This window comes from Homarus americanus, unplaced genomic scaffold, assembly GCF_018991925.1.
Source record: "Homarus americanus isolate GMGI-L3 unplaced genomic scaffold, GMGI_Hamer_2.0 scaffold41643, whole genome shotgun sequence".
NCBI lineage: Eukaryota > Metazoa > Arthropoda > Malacostraca > Decapoda > Nephropidae > Homarus > Homarus americanus.
The window spans coordinates 388,605-405,894 of record NW_024719383.1 but is presented as its reverse complement, the minus strand read 5'-3'; positions in this window follow the sequence as shown (position 1 = coordinate 405,894).

Sequence of the window (17,290 nt, the reverse complement as noted above, 5' to 3'; positions counted from 1 at the left end):
TTTGTGGAGACCGAATAAATTTATGTTGAAGAAATAGCGTTAAAGTTATTACGGGGGTCGGTAGATGGGGAAAAAAAAAATTGGTGGAATTTATTAGGAATGGATTTGTGGAATCGGCGACAGAAATTGAAAGTTAACGACGGAGGGAGGAGTCCGCGGAGAGCACAAAGGTAATACGCATCGTAAGAGAAAAGTGTACGAAAAGTGACGTAAGTGGAGGCGGTCCGAATCGTCGTCGCATTCGGACCGTGCGACGCGTCGTCGACGAGTCCCGGGGACTCCGACACGGGCAATATATTATAAGATATTTAATATTTGTTGATTTTGATTAGTGTTTATTGTTATGGTGTGCATGTTGTTGATTTTGTGTGTGATAGTTTGTGGAATTGGAATATATATTTGTTAGTTGTGGAGTTTGAATATATTGTTGTTGTGTGGAGTTTGAATATATTGTATGTTTATTTTTTGACTTTGAAATGTTTGTGTTTTGTTGTTGTGTAATTTGAATAGTTAATTGTTGTGGAGTTAGTTTGAATGTTGAGTTTGGAATAAATTATTTATGTTGACTTAGTTAGTGTAGAATATTTTGAATTTGTGTGGACTTTGAATGTGTTAATGTTGTGGATACAGAATATATTATTGTTTGAATGTTTAGTTGATGTGGACATAGAATATATTATTGTTGTTGAGTTTGAATCTTCTTTTGGAGTTAGTTAGAATGTTTTGGACAGAATATGTTATTGTTGTAGATTTGGATTATTATATTGTTGTGGATTTTGACTATTTTGTTGTTGACTTGGAAGAGTTTGTTGTATGGTCACTTGTGAAATTTGAATGTTTTTTTTTGTGGACTTACTTATAATCTTTTGATGTTGTGTGAATGATTTGTTGTTGTGGACTTTGAATATATTAATTTTAAGAATTTGAATGTTTTAATGTTTTGGATATAGAATATATTATTGTTGTGGAATGATATCTTTTATTGTTGTGGACTGAGAAGATTTTGTTTGTGTGTTAAATTATAATATATTAATGTTTTGGAGTTGTAATTTTGTATCCTCGTGTGGACTTAGATTATTTTGTTGTTGTGTTGACTTGGAATTTTTTAGTACTGTGTGGATTTAGAATCTTTTACTCTTGTGTGGACTTGTAATCTTTTATTGTTGTTGTTGTTGTGTTAGATTATATTGTCGTTGATGTCCGAGAATGTATAATTGTTGTTGACTTGTAATGTTTTATTTTTGTTGTCTTTGAATATATTATTGTTGTGGTCTTAGAATTTTGTATTTTTGTGTGGAGTTTGAATCATTTATTGTTGTTGACTTAGAATAGTTTAATTATGTGGACTTAGAATATATGAATCTTGTGTGATGTAGTATTTTAATGTTGTGCACTTAGAATCTGTTATGTTTGTGGACCTTAAATATTGTTCTTTTGTGGACTTTGAATATTTTTATCCTTGTGTGTATTTAGAATCCTTTGTTCTCGTGGACTTAGATTAGTTTCGTTTATCCTCGGGAGGACTTACATTTAATTCGTGTGGACTTAGTTTATTTTTGTTATGTGTGGAGTTAGAATTTTTTGGTCTTGTATTGACTTAGATTCTTTTGTTCATGTGTTGACTTAGAATCTTTTGTTGTTGTGTTGAATTAGATTATTTTGTTCTTGTGTGGATTTCGTTTCTTTTACTCTTGTGTTGTCTTAGAATGTTTTGTTCTTGTGTGGACTTAGAATCTTTTGTTCTTGTGTGGATTTAGTTTCTTTTGTTCTTGTGTGGACTTAGATATTTTACTCTTGTGTGGACTTAGATTGTTTTACTTTTGTGTTGACTTAGAATCTTTTGTTCTTGTGTTGACTTGGATTGTTTTAGTCTTGTGTTGACTTAGAATATTTTGTTCTTGTATTGACTTAGTTTCTGTTATTCCTGTGTGGACTTAGAATCTTTTGTTCTTGTGTGGACAGTTTTGTTTACTCTTGTGTGGACTTAGAATCTTGTGTTATTGTATTGACTTAGATTGTTTTAGTCTTGTGTGGACTTAGAATCCTTTGTTCTTGTGTGTACTCAGTTTCTTTGGTTCTTGTGTGGATTTAGAATCTTTGGTTCTTGTGTGGACTCGGTTCATTTAGTTCTTGTGTGGACTCGGTTCATTTAGTTCTTGTGTGGACTCGGTTCATTTAGTTCTTGTGTGGACTCAGTTTCTTTTACTCTTGTGTTGACTTAGAATCTTTTGTTCTTGTGTGGACTTAGTTTCTTTTACTCCTGTGTGGAGTCAGTTTATTTTGTTCTTGTGTGGACTTAGAATCTTTTGTTATTGTATTGACTTAGATTGTTTTAGTCTTGTGTGGACTTAGAATCCTTTGTTCTTGTGTGGACTTAGTTTCTTTTACTCCTGTGTGGAGTCAGTTTCGTTTATTCTTGTGTGGACTTAGAATCTTTTGTTATTGTATTGACTTAGATTGTTTTAGTCTTGTGTGGACTTAGAATCCTTTGTTCTTGTGTGGACTCAGTTTCTTTGGTTCTTGTGTGGACTTAGAATCTTTTGTTATTGTATTGACTTAGAATCTTTTACTCTTGTGTGGACTTAGAATCTTTTGTTGTTGTATTGATTTAGTTTCGTTTACTCTTGTGTTGACTTAGAATCTTTTGTTCTTGTATTGACTTAGTTTCTGTTACTCCTGTGTGGACTTAGTTTATTTTGTTCTTGTGTGGACTCAGTTTCTTTTACTCCTGTGTGGACTCAGTATATTTTGTTCTTGTGTTGACTTAGAATTGTTTGTGGACTCAGTTCATTTAGTTCTTGTGTGGACTCAGTTTCTTTTACTCTTGTGTGGACTTAGAATCTTTTACTCTTGTGTGGACTTAGAATCTTTTGCTCTTGTATGGACATAGTTTCGTTTGCTCTTGTATGGACTTAGAATATTTTGTTCCTGTGTGGACTTAGTTTCTTTTACTCTTGTGTGGACTTAGAATCTTTTGTTATTGTATTGACTTAGTATCTTTTGTGTGGACTTAGAATCTTTGTTCCTGTGTGACTTAGTTTTTTTACTCTTGTGTGGACTCTTTTGTGTGTGGACTTAGAATTTTTGTTCTCTGTGTGGACTTAGAATCTTTTGTTCCTGTGTGTGGGTTTTCTTTTACTCTTGTGTGGACTTAGAATCTTTTTGTTCCTGTGTGGACTTAGTTTCTTTTTACTCTTTGTGTGGACTTAGAATCTTTTTGTTCCTGTGGACATAGTTTTTACTCTTGTGTGGACTTAGAATCTTTGTTCCTGTGTGGACTTAGTTTCTCTTTTACTCTTGTGTGACTTAGAATCTTTGTTCCTGTGTGGACATAGTTTCTTTTACTCTTGTGTGGACTTAGAATCTTTGTTCCTGTGTGGACTTAGTTTCTGTTACTCCTGTGTGGACTTAGTTTATTTTTGTTCTTGTGTGGACTTAAATTGTTTGTGGACTCAGTTCATTTAGTTCTTGTGTGGACTCAGTTTCTTTTACTCTTGTGTGGACTTAGAATCTTTTTGCTCTTGTATGGACAGTTTCGTTTGGTCTTGTATGGACTTAGAATATTTTTTGTTCCTGTGTGGACTTAGTTTCTTTTACTTTGTGTGGACTTAGAATCTTTGTTATTGTATTGACTTTAGATTGTTTTTTACTCTTGTGTGGACTTAGAATCTTTTGTTCTTGTGTGGACTTAGTTTTTGTTACTCTTGTGTGGACATAGTTTCGTTTGCTCTTGTATGGACTTAGAATATTTTGTTCCTGTGTGGACTTAGTTCCTTTTACTCTTGTGTGGACTTAGAATATTTTATTCTTGTGTGGACTCAGTTTATTTTACTCCTGTATTGACTTAGATTATTTTGTTGTGTTGACTTAGACTTTTTTACTCCTGTGTGGAGTTGGATTGTATCAAGCCTGAGAATTTTTTCAAAGTCAATGTTGGACATAGAAATATTTTCAATGTAATTAATAATAAACAATTATAGATATAAATTTTTTTATTTTTGCCAAGTGGAGGTACAGCCATTGTTGGACAGGGTGAGGTATAAGACAGTGTCACCTGAAGAAGATGGTTAATGTTTTCAACAGAAAACGGAGAAAAGAAAATGGGATTTGCACTAAGGTTGAATTTGCTATCTTATTAAGATAGGTTCTGCCCCCTCCGTCTAGTTCCCACCTCATTTGATAAGTGTTTATTGAACTTAAACTCAAAAAAAAATTTGTCAAGGGGGTTTGGTTCTAGGCTGTTTTTGTTGTTGTTCTTATGCATTTTGTAGCAAGACTAAGCATAGCACATCGGTGAATGTGATGCTTCACTTTGCTCTGAGGAGAATGAATGGACAGATGATATTGAGAGATTCTCATCTGCCATTTGTTCTCTAGAGCTTAGTGATGCACCAAATGACCAACGTGCAATTCTTAGACTCGCAAATGCATCGGAACTCCAACTCACCAGACAGAACCTCACCCCCTTGACAATTCTTTTCTCGAGTTTCTCTAGCCCAATAAACCAACACCACATGTGTTCCCGTGTACCTACAACACCACGTGTGTTCCCGGGTACCTGCAACAAAAAGAGAAAAGAGAAGAACATAGCATTTTAGTAATATACATATCTCACAGCAACTCCCTTGCATTCTTCTACTACAGCCACGCCACAAGCATTACAATACACATCTTAACAAAAACACTATTCTCAGCTTACCTCCCATTCTCCCGGTGATCCTCGAAGCAGACGGCAACTCCTTTGCATTCTTCTACTGCAGCCAAGCGCCAACTCCTGTCACTCTCACAGTTGTAAAACAAAACACCATCTCTTTGCTTTTCTCTAGCCACGGCTTTACATTTCCCTTCGGCAACTCCGCCACGCATTTGCCAATGAATACAACCTACATTTTCGACTTTTATTTTCACGCCCACAAAAATACACCTCCATATACAATTCGCATTACCTAGCCCTTTTACTGCCCTAAACTCGTTTTCGGCCTTCTTCTGCAACACGTAATAACAAAACGGACACCGCGATCTTGTTCTGCAGCCCGGCGTCCCACTGCATCTGGCCGATACTCGCCTTGCCCTTCTGCTTTTCACAGGGAATGTCCACATTTTCCTCTTCTCTCCCTGAAAATACATACACAAAATATTACATTCCACTCAAACACATTCTTAAATGCATCTTTAAGCCTAACAAACATCTTTTCTTCACGCTACTCCTTTCCACATATTCTCGACCACAACTCACAAAATATACCAATAACCCACTCACAAACAACACCTTTTCACTTACAAATATAACGTCCAAATTCACCGCCTTGCCAAACTAACATTTAACCTCCACAAAATTACATTTCAAACACCGTCCATAACCCTCCGCTCAAAAATCATACCTGCACGGACCACGCCCATAGATTCACCTTTCCCAAATTAGACTTCCACTTCACACTATAATCATTCAACCCCCACCCACCCAGGCATATCGTTTCACGGATATCAAACACCATCGCTGCAACTAGTGCATCCAGAGTTAAAGTCCTTACGCACCATTAACGGGTCTCTCACACTCCCACTTACAAACACATTGTGGAAATGGAGAGGGGGGAGAGGAAGAGAAGACGTTGTGGGGGAGCAGAGGAGGAGGGAGGGAGGAACACGTTCTGGGAGGAGGGAGAGGAAAACGTTGTACGTTCGGAGAAATACGTTGTAGAGGAGGAATTGAAAACGCTGTGTGAGCTAAAGACGTTGTAGGGCGCAGTGGAGGGAGGAAGACGTTATGGGGAACGAGGAAGACAAGACGTTGTACGTTGGAAGAAATACGTTGTAGGGGAGGAGGAATGGAAAACGCTGTGGGAGCTGAACACGTTGTACGGGAGGGATAAAAAGTTGTAGGGAAGGGATAGAAGAAGTTGTAAGAAGGGGGGACGAATACATTGTAGAGAGGACGAAGAAAAAAAGTTCTGGGAACAAGGGAAATAACATAACTAAAACTTCCTATCTTTCTTACACTCTTCTTTCTCCACATATCTTACTTCATTTCTTATTTACATTCATTCTTATAACTTACACCTTTCTCTACCTATAAAAACTATAACATTTAAACTTAGTCAAATTTTCACTACAGGGTACTTGCATTTTAACAACCTAACAGCTAATTAATGCACTTTCAAATTTTTCAACATTAACAAACTCTATTATGCTACCCACAACTTCATTCTCCTCAATATTTATCACTTTACCTATTTACAAAACATTTCAATACCCCCACAAATAGCCATTTATGCACAATTACAACAATCTAATGTCTCCTTTCTCCACACTTAACATATTATACAAAATTCACATATACGTCCATTACAGCTTTAAGTGACCATTAACGATCACACTTTTTAACAACCACAAATTAGTCCAACTTTAACTCACTTATGTTCTAACCATCATTTTTTTAACTCCCTTTACATATTTCTTCGAAATGCAAACCATCTTTTACTATTTCAATATTTATTTCAACTTCCACACAAAATAGCCATTACAACAATTAATAACCGATCCCATACTTCGCTCCACTTGGCCTCCACAAATGAACATCATACTTTACTTACACAATAACAACCCACCTTCACAATTTTCACCAAGCAGCCCTACTTTACTCTCATTGCACTCGCTTTAGCCAACAAAAACAATTAATCAATCAACCGCCAAAGATACCAACTTCAATTTTCATTTCCCATTTATTTACTTTCGCAATACACTTTTCTTTTTCATTATTTATATTTATTATACACATTTACCAATACTCTCTTTTTTTCACAATACATCTATACACATTTCTCCCTAAATACTATCACCAAAAATGAGAAGTGCTTCTTTTAAACAAATTTCAAGTATCAACAATTTATTCGCCCATTTACTTCACTCAACATTAAAACACCTTACTGTACCTATTTATCTAAACCCACACCGGCACAAAACTCCTCGTCTCTACACACTCCAAATCCATTCTTAATTCACAAATTTAATCAAACCTCATAAAAATTCACAACACACCACCTTTTACACAACTAACATGACCCAACTCTACCTCCTCACTACTCAATCACAACTAATATTCCCATTTTTACATCTTCAACAGTCGCTTTAAGGTTCGTGGATGGTAAAATAGACACTCCTTCCCTCCCTCTCTACTGCTATACTTCATCATACTTAATTAACTAGTATACACACAAATACCACCAGCAACTTAACATTTAAAAACAAAACTCAACACACCCTATTCAATACACTAACATTTAACAAATTATATACATATCGTGAAACTATACAGTATTCATTTCACCAAAGTCGCATACTAACTCAATTTTAACTTATAACAAAACCAATCAAATCTTATCCCGAATATTTCCAAACCTTTCTTACTGTTAACAAAACAATAACTCTCATTTAGGTACAACCACAAATCAACTCCTTTTCCATCTCCTAACATACACTACCTTCCATATCGTTCTGGCACTCTTACTTTTTTCATTCAAAATGTCAACAATTGGACACCATTTATAATCGCCCTCTCCACAAACAAATCCTGCCATTTTTAATCAACTAACAAATATATTAACCACCACTAGGGCCACACTGCATTCTCCAGTACAGGTAGTCGTCGCTCACGTCAAGCCGCCACCGTCGCTGCCACCAACGTCCTTAACATAAATCCACTCTCTTACCTGCAACAAAAAATTCCTTACATAAAATTACACAAATTTACGGCTGCACAATATTATTCTCATTTAAATAGGCTGCTACCCTCCAATCTTCAAACATTTTATAGACACATTGCATCCACTAAACTATTAAGCCTATTCTATCCTACACTACCCTAACATTAATAGTAAACTTAAATTATTATTATTATTATTATTATATTACTTTATACATACATCTTCCAAAAAATACAATCCACTCCAACTTTACATTCTTACAAAATAAACAACTTAGTCCCATTGAATATGGACAATAAAACAACCACATTACCTGTACTGTACATCATGACGAACATACGTTAACAATACTCTAACCTTACAATTACATTTCAATACTGATCAAGCCTAACAAATAAATCCTTCATTATTACATACATACGCCTTTACCAGCTCTTATTACCCACACCTTCCATGGAGGCTCAACAACAATCCACGGTTACTACAGCGGCGGCTCTACAATATATACAACTTTAATAACAAAAAATCACATTTTATTAACACAACACCATTTCAACACTTCCTTAACTTACAATGCATTAACAAAACTCGCCTATTTCAAACCATACACCAAAAAATACATTATTTCAAACATAAATACATATCAAAACCTACATCAAATATTCTACACTATTCTCACTTTTCCAACTACATTAAACAGGTCCAGTGTCTTATCACAAATATTCACACTTTTTTCCCAACCGATGACCCAGCATTCTAAAGCCTCAAAAATAAACATTTCAAAAAACTTCTACAATACACCATGCCTAACAATTTAATCTCTCTTCCTCAAACAATAATTCGCTTTCCTGGCTCTTATTATCGGCATCATCGGTTCAGGGTCCACTGCCCACAATCGGGCGTTATGGACAACACCGGCTTCTCTTCAATATATACAAATTGGTTAATACCAATAATAATAAACATACAATTTTATACAATACAAAACCATTTACATTATTCCTTGCAATTCATATATTATAATGAACTATCATTTCACTGATCTATTTCAAACGATCCACACAAACATCAAAACTTAACTCAATTATTAAACTTTTAAACATTTCAAACAAATACAAGTTGCCCATCTCTTTTCCCAAATCACAAGTGCTCTAAAAAACATTTCTTCCAATTATATGCTATTCCGACCTTTGCTTCAAAATTTCCAAAACTCAAAACTGGCCAAAATTTTACACTATAATTCACAAGGCAATGAACATACACGGCTCTCGTTAGAGGCCTAAAATATAAATCAATACAAAAACCTCATTTCTCTATTATTACTACCAAATACGGGTAGTAGAGCCTTCACGGAATCGGGTTACGGCATTTCCCAACACGACACTTCCCGATGACGTCGTCGCCACCCACGCAACATCCCGAAACCTGAAAAATAAACGTTTCACACAACTTCCATAATACACAAATGCTTAGTGGTGTTTCAACGTTTAACTTTAGTATCAACACGTACCTACATTTTGTCGCCGACCTCAGCGACGAGGCACACGATTCCACCTCTGGTAGGATGCGGTTCCGTACACTACATCACGTGGATTTCCTCTTCTCCATCACGACAAACTATAAAATAGAACGAACGCACCTTTACTCTACAAATAACAGCCACAACTTTTAATATTACTTATAAACTATTTGCTAAACTTTCAAATAGGAACACGCAAATCCATCAGTAGTAACCTAGTCTCTACTGCAACAAACGCCTCTTCTTTTTTCACCTCCACAACCTGCAAACAAATATCCAATTATTACCAAATATTAACAACTTTCACGGACTCCACTCAAAGTATAACGGCATTCTTTTCAACCATATAATCGATTTTTCGACTACAGTTACACTTGTCAGTGAATCCCTTTGGTAACTGACGTGCAACTACCAGTCTGGTAAATCTCCGTTACCCATTTCCAATCCACGTACAGTATCACAATTCATAAGCGAATGCCAAGTGGTGTAATAAACAACATCATACCTTTCATATACAAGTCAGGTAGGTTCCCTATTTGGAGACGAGGGTTACCACGGGGTGGAACAAGTACATTTCCCTAACTCTATAAACACGAGCTACACCTTTCAAATTAACTTTTGGTAACCCCTTCCATTTTAAAACCGCTACTCTACTGTAGTGCCGACGCGCTGTCTCTGGGGTCAACAATTCTTCCATATACCTTCACCGCCACACACCAACCTGAAATAAGTCAATACTTTTACAACTTTCCGGTTTAATGTATAATATTTATTTAGCCACATCTTTAAGTACAGCCGATGCCGACAACTGGGATACAAACTACATACTCTACTTACAATTGATCCAACTTCACATTTTCAACTCAACGTTACCCGAAGTACAGTACTGTACCTCGTCTCTCCACCTACACCCCAAAACACATACTAAACTTTCAAACAACTACCATAACACACATTGCTTACTTTTAACCTTTCTATTACACTACAGCAGAAACCCACTACAAATACCGCATTCAACATTTCCTATAAACCATCTCATCAACACTTACCATTCAGTAGTCCTACTCGACCACAAACACTACTTCCTTTTCTTTTCCCGTCCTCGGCAACAACCTGGAAAAAAAATTTAAATTATTACCCACCAACCAAACGTTCACAACTCTCCGTGACTTAACTGCCAATACGTACAACTCAATTTTAATAGCCACCAACAACTTCCACAATATTGTATTATACGTACAGTTGCAGACACATGCTCCTATACCTCCGCGTCTCTAATTGGCAATGTTCCACTTCTACTTTTACTTGTGGCGAATAGGTTGGCTGTTTCGAGAACCGAGGTACTGTGGGGTGCTACCAACACATTTCCGCTCTCTACAAACACCACCTACAACATTCAAATTAACTATTCGAAATATACTATTGAAAAATTTAACAACGCCTTATCAAGTGTCGACACGTTGGCTCTAGGGTCAACAATCATGCCATATTCCTCCACCGTCACACACCAACCTGAAAAAAATACTTTTATAACAACATTATAATAACTTCCCAATGCCCATTCTAAACTTTCAAATAAAACAACAAAATTCAACTACAAGTCAACACTTACCCATCAGTAGACGCCCTTATCTCCATCTCAAAAAATACCCGCTCTCTTAACACTCAACCTGGAAACAAAAATTCGTATCTTATCAAACGGTTACAAATCTCACTGACTTGAGAGAATACAATTATTCTTAGCAATGAGCCAGGTCTTTCAAATTAACTAAAACCAAACTTCTTAACACCTACCATTTTCATTACAAAATTTAACATCGCCGTAAAGTGTCCACGCGCTTGGCGACACTTCAAAAATTCTGCAACGTACTCTTCCTCATTCCACAGTTTAAGCTATGCATCTTCCATACATCTACCACCTGCAATTAAGGTCATTAGGGTTCATCTTTCAATTCAATTTCGCAAAAACCCACCTTGCATTAACAATTTTTCCACTTCCATACACATTCCCCTTTTTCTTAATCGTTATACAACATACTATTATCAAGTCCACGTAACCGAACAGTGCGAGCAAAGTTACACTTCTTGCTAAGCCAGTCTGCCAAGTGGTGATATGAACTTTGACCAAATTAAATTAGGCCATTTACACTGAAAATTTGCACATTCAGATCTACTTTCTCTTATATATTTAAATATTACACAAGCGTTAACATTAGTTCAAACATCCATACCACTTTCTCGAAAAACCAACATTATATTTTCCTATTGGACTATGGACTAACTTTCTTTTCTTTTTTTAACAGAAATTACCTCACCCGCACACAAATTACTGACCCACATCAAAGGCTGGGAGGCCAAAACGTAATAAATCATTACAATAAGTACAAATTATTCATACTACATAAACATTTTTAACATACAAAATTTACAATAAAATACTACTAATAATAATAACACAATAACACTTAACACCAAAACTATAACATAACACTAACACTACATTAACACAAACAATAATAACACTAATATAACACTATATTAACACTAACAATAACACTAACATAACACCAACACGAAAATAACACTAATATAACACTAACAATAATAACACTAACCTAACAATAACACTAACACAACACAATGACACTAACAATAACACTAACACAAACACAACACTAACACAATAACACTGACATAAGACGAAAAATAATAACACTAACAATAATAACAAATATAACAATAACATAAAAATAACACTAACACAATAATAACAATAACACTAATACAAGACGAAAAATAATAAAACTAACACAATAATAACACTAATATAACAACAACATAATAACACTAACACAATAACACGAATATAAAACTAACAATAATAACATTAACATAACACTTAACACTAACACAATAATAACACTAACATAATAACAATAATAAAACTAACATAACACTAAAACAATAACACTAATATAGACTAACAATAATAACAAACAATAACACTAATACAAGAATAACATTAATAACACTAACATAACACATAACACACACATTAATAACATATAACACGAATATAAGACTAACAATAATAACATTAACATAACACTAACACTATTAACACTAACACAATAAAAACACTAACACAATAATAACAATACCACTAATATAAAACTAACAATAATAACACTAACAATAACACTATTATAAGACTAACAATAATAACACTAACAATAACACTATTATAAGACTAACAATAATAACACTAACAATAACACTATTATAAGACTAACAATAATAACACTAACAATAACACTATTATAAGACTAACAATAATAACACTAACAATAACACTATTATAAGACTAACAATAATAACACTAACAATAACACTATTATAAGACTAACAATAATAACACTAACAATAACACTATTATAAGACTAACAATAATAACACTAACAATAACACTATTATAAGACTAACAATAATAACACTAACAATAACACTATTATAAGACTAACAATAATAACACTAACAATAACACTATTATAAGACTAACAATAATACACACTAACAATAACACTATTATAAGAACAATAATAACACTAACAATAACACTATTATAAGACGAACAATAATAACACTAACAATAACACTATTATAAGACGAACAATAATAACACTAACAATAACACAATAACACTAATATAAAACTAACAATAATAACACTAACAATAACACTATTATAAGACTAACAATAATAACACTAACAATAACACTATTATAAGACTAACAATAATAACACTAACAATAACACTATTATAAGACTAACAATAATAACACTAACAATAACACTATTATAAGACTAACAATAATAACACTAACAATAACACTATTATAAGACTAACAATAATAACACTAACAATAACACTATTATAAGACGAACAATAATAACACTAACAATAACACTATTATAAGACGAACAATAATAACACTAACAATAACACAATAACACTAATATAAAACTAACAATAATAACACTAACAATAACACTATTATAAGACTAACAATAATAACACTAACAATAACACTATTATAAGACTAACAATAATAACACTAACAATAACACTATTATAAGACGAACAATAATAACACTAAACTAATATAAGACGAAGAATGGTAACACTAACACCATTAACACAACACTAACACCATTAACACAACACCAACACCATTAACACAACACCAACACCATTAACACAACACCAACACCATTAACACAACACCAACACCATTAACACAACACCAACACTATTAACACAACACCAACACTATTACCACAACAATAACACTAACACCATTAACACAACACCAACACCATTAACACAACACCATTAACACAACACCAACACTATTAACACAACACTATCACTAACACTATTAAAACACCAACACAATTAATTATTATCCCCAGACCTGTATAAAAATGTACAGGTGTGGAACATCTTCACACCACCTATGATCCTATCCCACCAAATACCACGCTCCCCTAAAACGTCGCCCAAAAATATCACTCACAATATTTTTGTAACTTTCCCTCAAAACCTATTGTCACGTAAATAGACAATACCATTCCAATAATTATATATTTGCTGTTCAAACACTATCCCGATTCCTTGTTTCACGCTAACAAGCCATGTTCAAATGCTTCCCCATTTATCCCAGGACCTACTGTATAATTATGAACTCTACTAAAATATCTATACAGTAAAAAAAATAGATTGTCCAGGAAACACCAAATTACGTGTACTATACCAGCGGATACTAAATGTTATAATTCCTCGAGATAAATGTATACAACATCAGGTGCCGTGTCAATATTGTACTTAATGTCAAATCTGTATAAAATTTCTAACACTTTCTCAACAAATCACTTACCTGTCCTGCTGGTCTTCATCTCGCTGGCACCCTCGTTATCTCCAGTCCGTCGAAGAATTTTCACTTTTTTCTGACCCACTTTTTCTCAACGGGTTCTTGGTATCACGGTTATCACTATATATACATATGGTGGATCATATGCACAACCAATCATTTCGAATATACACAAAACTGTGGCATCAATGTCGTGCATTACTTCTCCACTCATACCTGCAGCTTCCAATCTTGTCCAATTATTTCAGATTTTCCACAGCGCTCACTTATCACCGAAATGTCCTAGCTGAAGGAACAGTAATACTCTCATCGTTCTATGGGCGTTCAATCGCAATCATCAACAGGAATAATTTATATTTTCTGAATAAATCTTGGTACATGGTGGTTTTACGTTCGTACAACAGCCTATTCCTCCAGGCAAATTGCGAAAGAATATTTCAATCTTTAATCGCGAATAACAAAGTTACTTCATCGATTTACACATTCACATCAACACTATCTTTTTCCTCTATAAATTCATTGTACTATTTGTCACTCAGCGAAATCCTAAGTGTCAACACGCTTAGTTGGAGATACGCAACACGACCCAACAATTTAATCAAACACACTAGCACTTAAAAATAAAATCACTTAAAATTTCAATGAATAAAACTACTGTACTTAGAGGGGAAGTTCAATGAATTGTGAACTCGTTCAAGAGCTACCAACCTCCCCACACATAAATTGGGTTTCCTAAATGCATTTCAGAGGCCTCTCACACAAGTCACACTAGTGTTAAGAGGCCTCGGAAAAGAGTTTAACAAACCCATTCACGTGTAGGAGGTAGTAGCAAGCTATCAAACAGGAAAGTACTACTGCCTGGAAACATATTGTAAACACAACGTGATATTATGGCAGACCCTGCTGCCATATGGCATCACGAAAATTGTGGCTCATCTGACTTAATGCCCCATTTACTGTACACACAAATTCAGAATTTCAACTCTATTAACAAACCACATACATACTGTATATCGTTTCTCACTCTTGCTTTATGTTTACGTTTCTATTTATTTAATATTATTTCTAGTAATTATTAGGTCATAATTTTTATTATTATTTCCCCCCCTTAAGCCCTGCTGTGGGTCAGTGTTCGAGTGGGATAAGCACATTTTGAAGAACAGCAAAACAACCACTAATAACAGAACGTCCAAACACAATTTGGTATATATAGTTCTTTCAATAACAACACAAAACGCGTATTCCACCCACCACCACGCTCAAAGATCCGACGGCTATTAAAGTGCCCGCTTGGTTGTACCTCCGAGGTACCCTCGCTTGCCACCGACTCGCCGGTGAACCGTTAAATCATTCGCTCTCTGCTCAGTGAATCCGTTCGTTCGAAAAACTTTAAATTTTCAACATTTTAGTCCACACCTTCAACTCAAAGTACGAGAGGACATTGAGAACTCTGGTGTAATATTCACTATTATTAAAACAAAGTCTAAGAAAATCGATTTCATTCAATATTGGGTCAATTTCTGGCTCTCAAAACCACCAGATTCGTGGTTTGTGAATCTTCGAGACCCCGAACACCGTAACAACCAAACTAGGAGCATATCCCTCTACAACAATCCGAGGTTAAACTGCTTTGTTGGGTATTCACATTAAACAACGCCGTAAACATAAATGAAACACAGAATTTGTCATAAGTAAAGGGACAAAAAAATTATAATAGGAAGTCACAGTGTCAGCAGCCTAGTCAATAAAGTTTCCTTAGGTGGAAATAACGATAATATACCCAAACGCACAGTATGTTTGCCTGTTATAATTATCATCACAACCTCACTCTTCTTCAGTTGGTGTACATTAATGATATTCTAGTCAGCTGCAGCTAACTCGTAATATACAACTTATTAGCAGACGATAATAGTCTCTCTGCCAGTCACTCACATTTCCATTCATTTATGAGAAATATGAACACTGAATTTACTAAAATCAGGAACTGGGCAATGTGTAATTAACTACCCCTAAAATACTGTACGTATATATTTATAACATGTAAAAAAAAAAGGGGAAATCATGGTAACATTCCCATATGTATTTACTAACACCATGTTACGTGCACTAATCCAGATGACACTAAATGTTATATAAATACTTCCTTGAAATAAATGTAAAGTATAAGTATATTCAGGTGCCACATTTACTCTTCAAGGTAGTGGGTGAGCCCTGACCATATGAATCATGTACATGTTTCAACTTTATCAGTAATAGTCAATATATCTCTAACCATTGCTATGTGAACTCGAAACTGGTATATGTAAGTGAAAGAGGTAACAGTACGCTCGTAACCTATAACTGGTGTAATTAACTCCCCTCGGGGGAAACTTACGAGTATAGTAGATTGTGTTCATCCGCCGACTACAAACACCACTCACGACTCAACTTCATTACTGTATATACTTTCTTTTAACGGCTATGTCTTTTTCTTCATTGTTGTAACATATAGTGCGTATCTTTATTTACTCACTTGTAGTATTTAAAAGCTTTTGTCATTTATAGTGTTTCTGCTGTATGCTTATTTTCAAGTAAAGGCTAATAATTAACAACTCACAATGGTTTGTTCATTGGTTTTTTTCTCTCTATCATTGTACTCACTGATTTATTTATCTTGTTTTAGTCGTCATTTTAGTTTTTTATGCTTTTCAATTTAATTTTATGACTTTTTAATATAACAACTACTAATTGGATGTATGTATCTCTTAACAATGATCTCACACTTAAAGTGAGGCCAATATTGCTGTTGTAATACATTCACACTTTCTTTACCAAGATAAGTGAGGCAGCGAATACATTTTGAGACCTATAACTATAAATGGCTGTAAATACGTTTTCATAATATTTGGTTATCAACTTATACACTTCTTTTATGTCACAATAAACTTTCAATCATTTACATGGCATCAGTCATTTGTTACCGCCGGGTTGAAAAACCTGCCGGCGTTGGGCGATTCGCTCCGGCATGGTGTGACCCTGACGTCATGACAAGGTAATGTTTCCATTGGGTAAAACTTAGCGGTACAAAGCGGCTTCTCATTGGTCAGGGAGTGTGGGCCGCCTGTATATAAAGCCTGGTACACGAGCGTGAACACAGAACA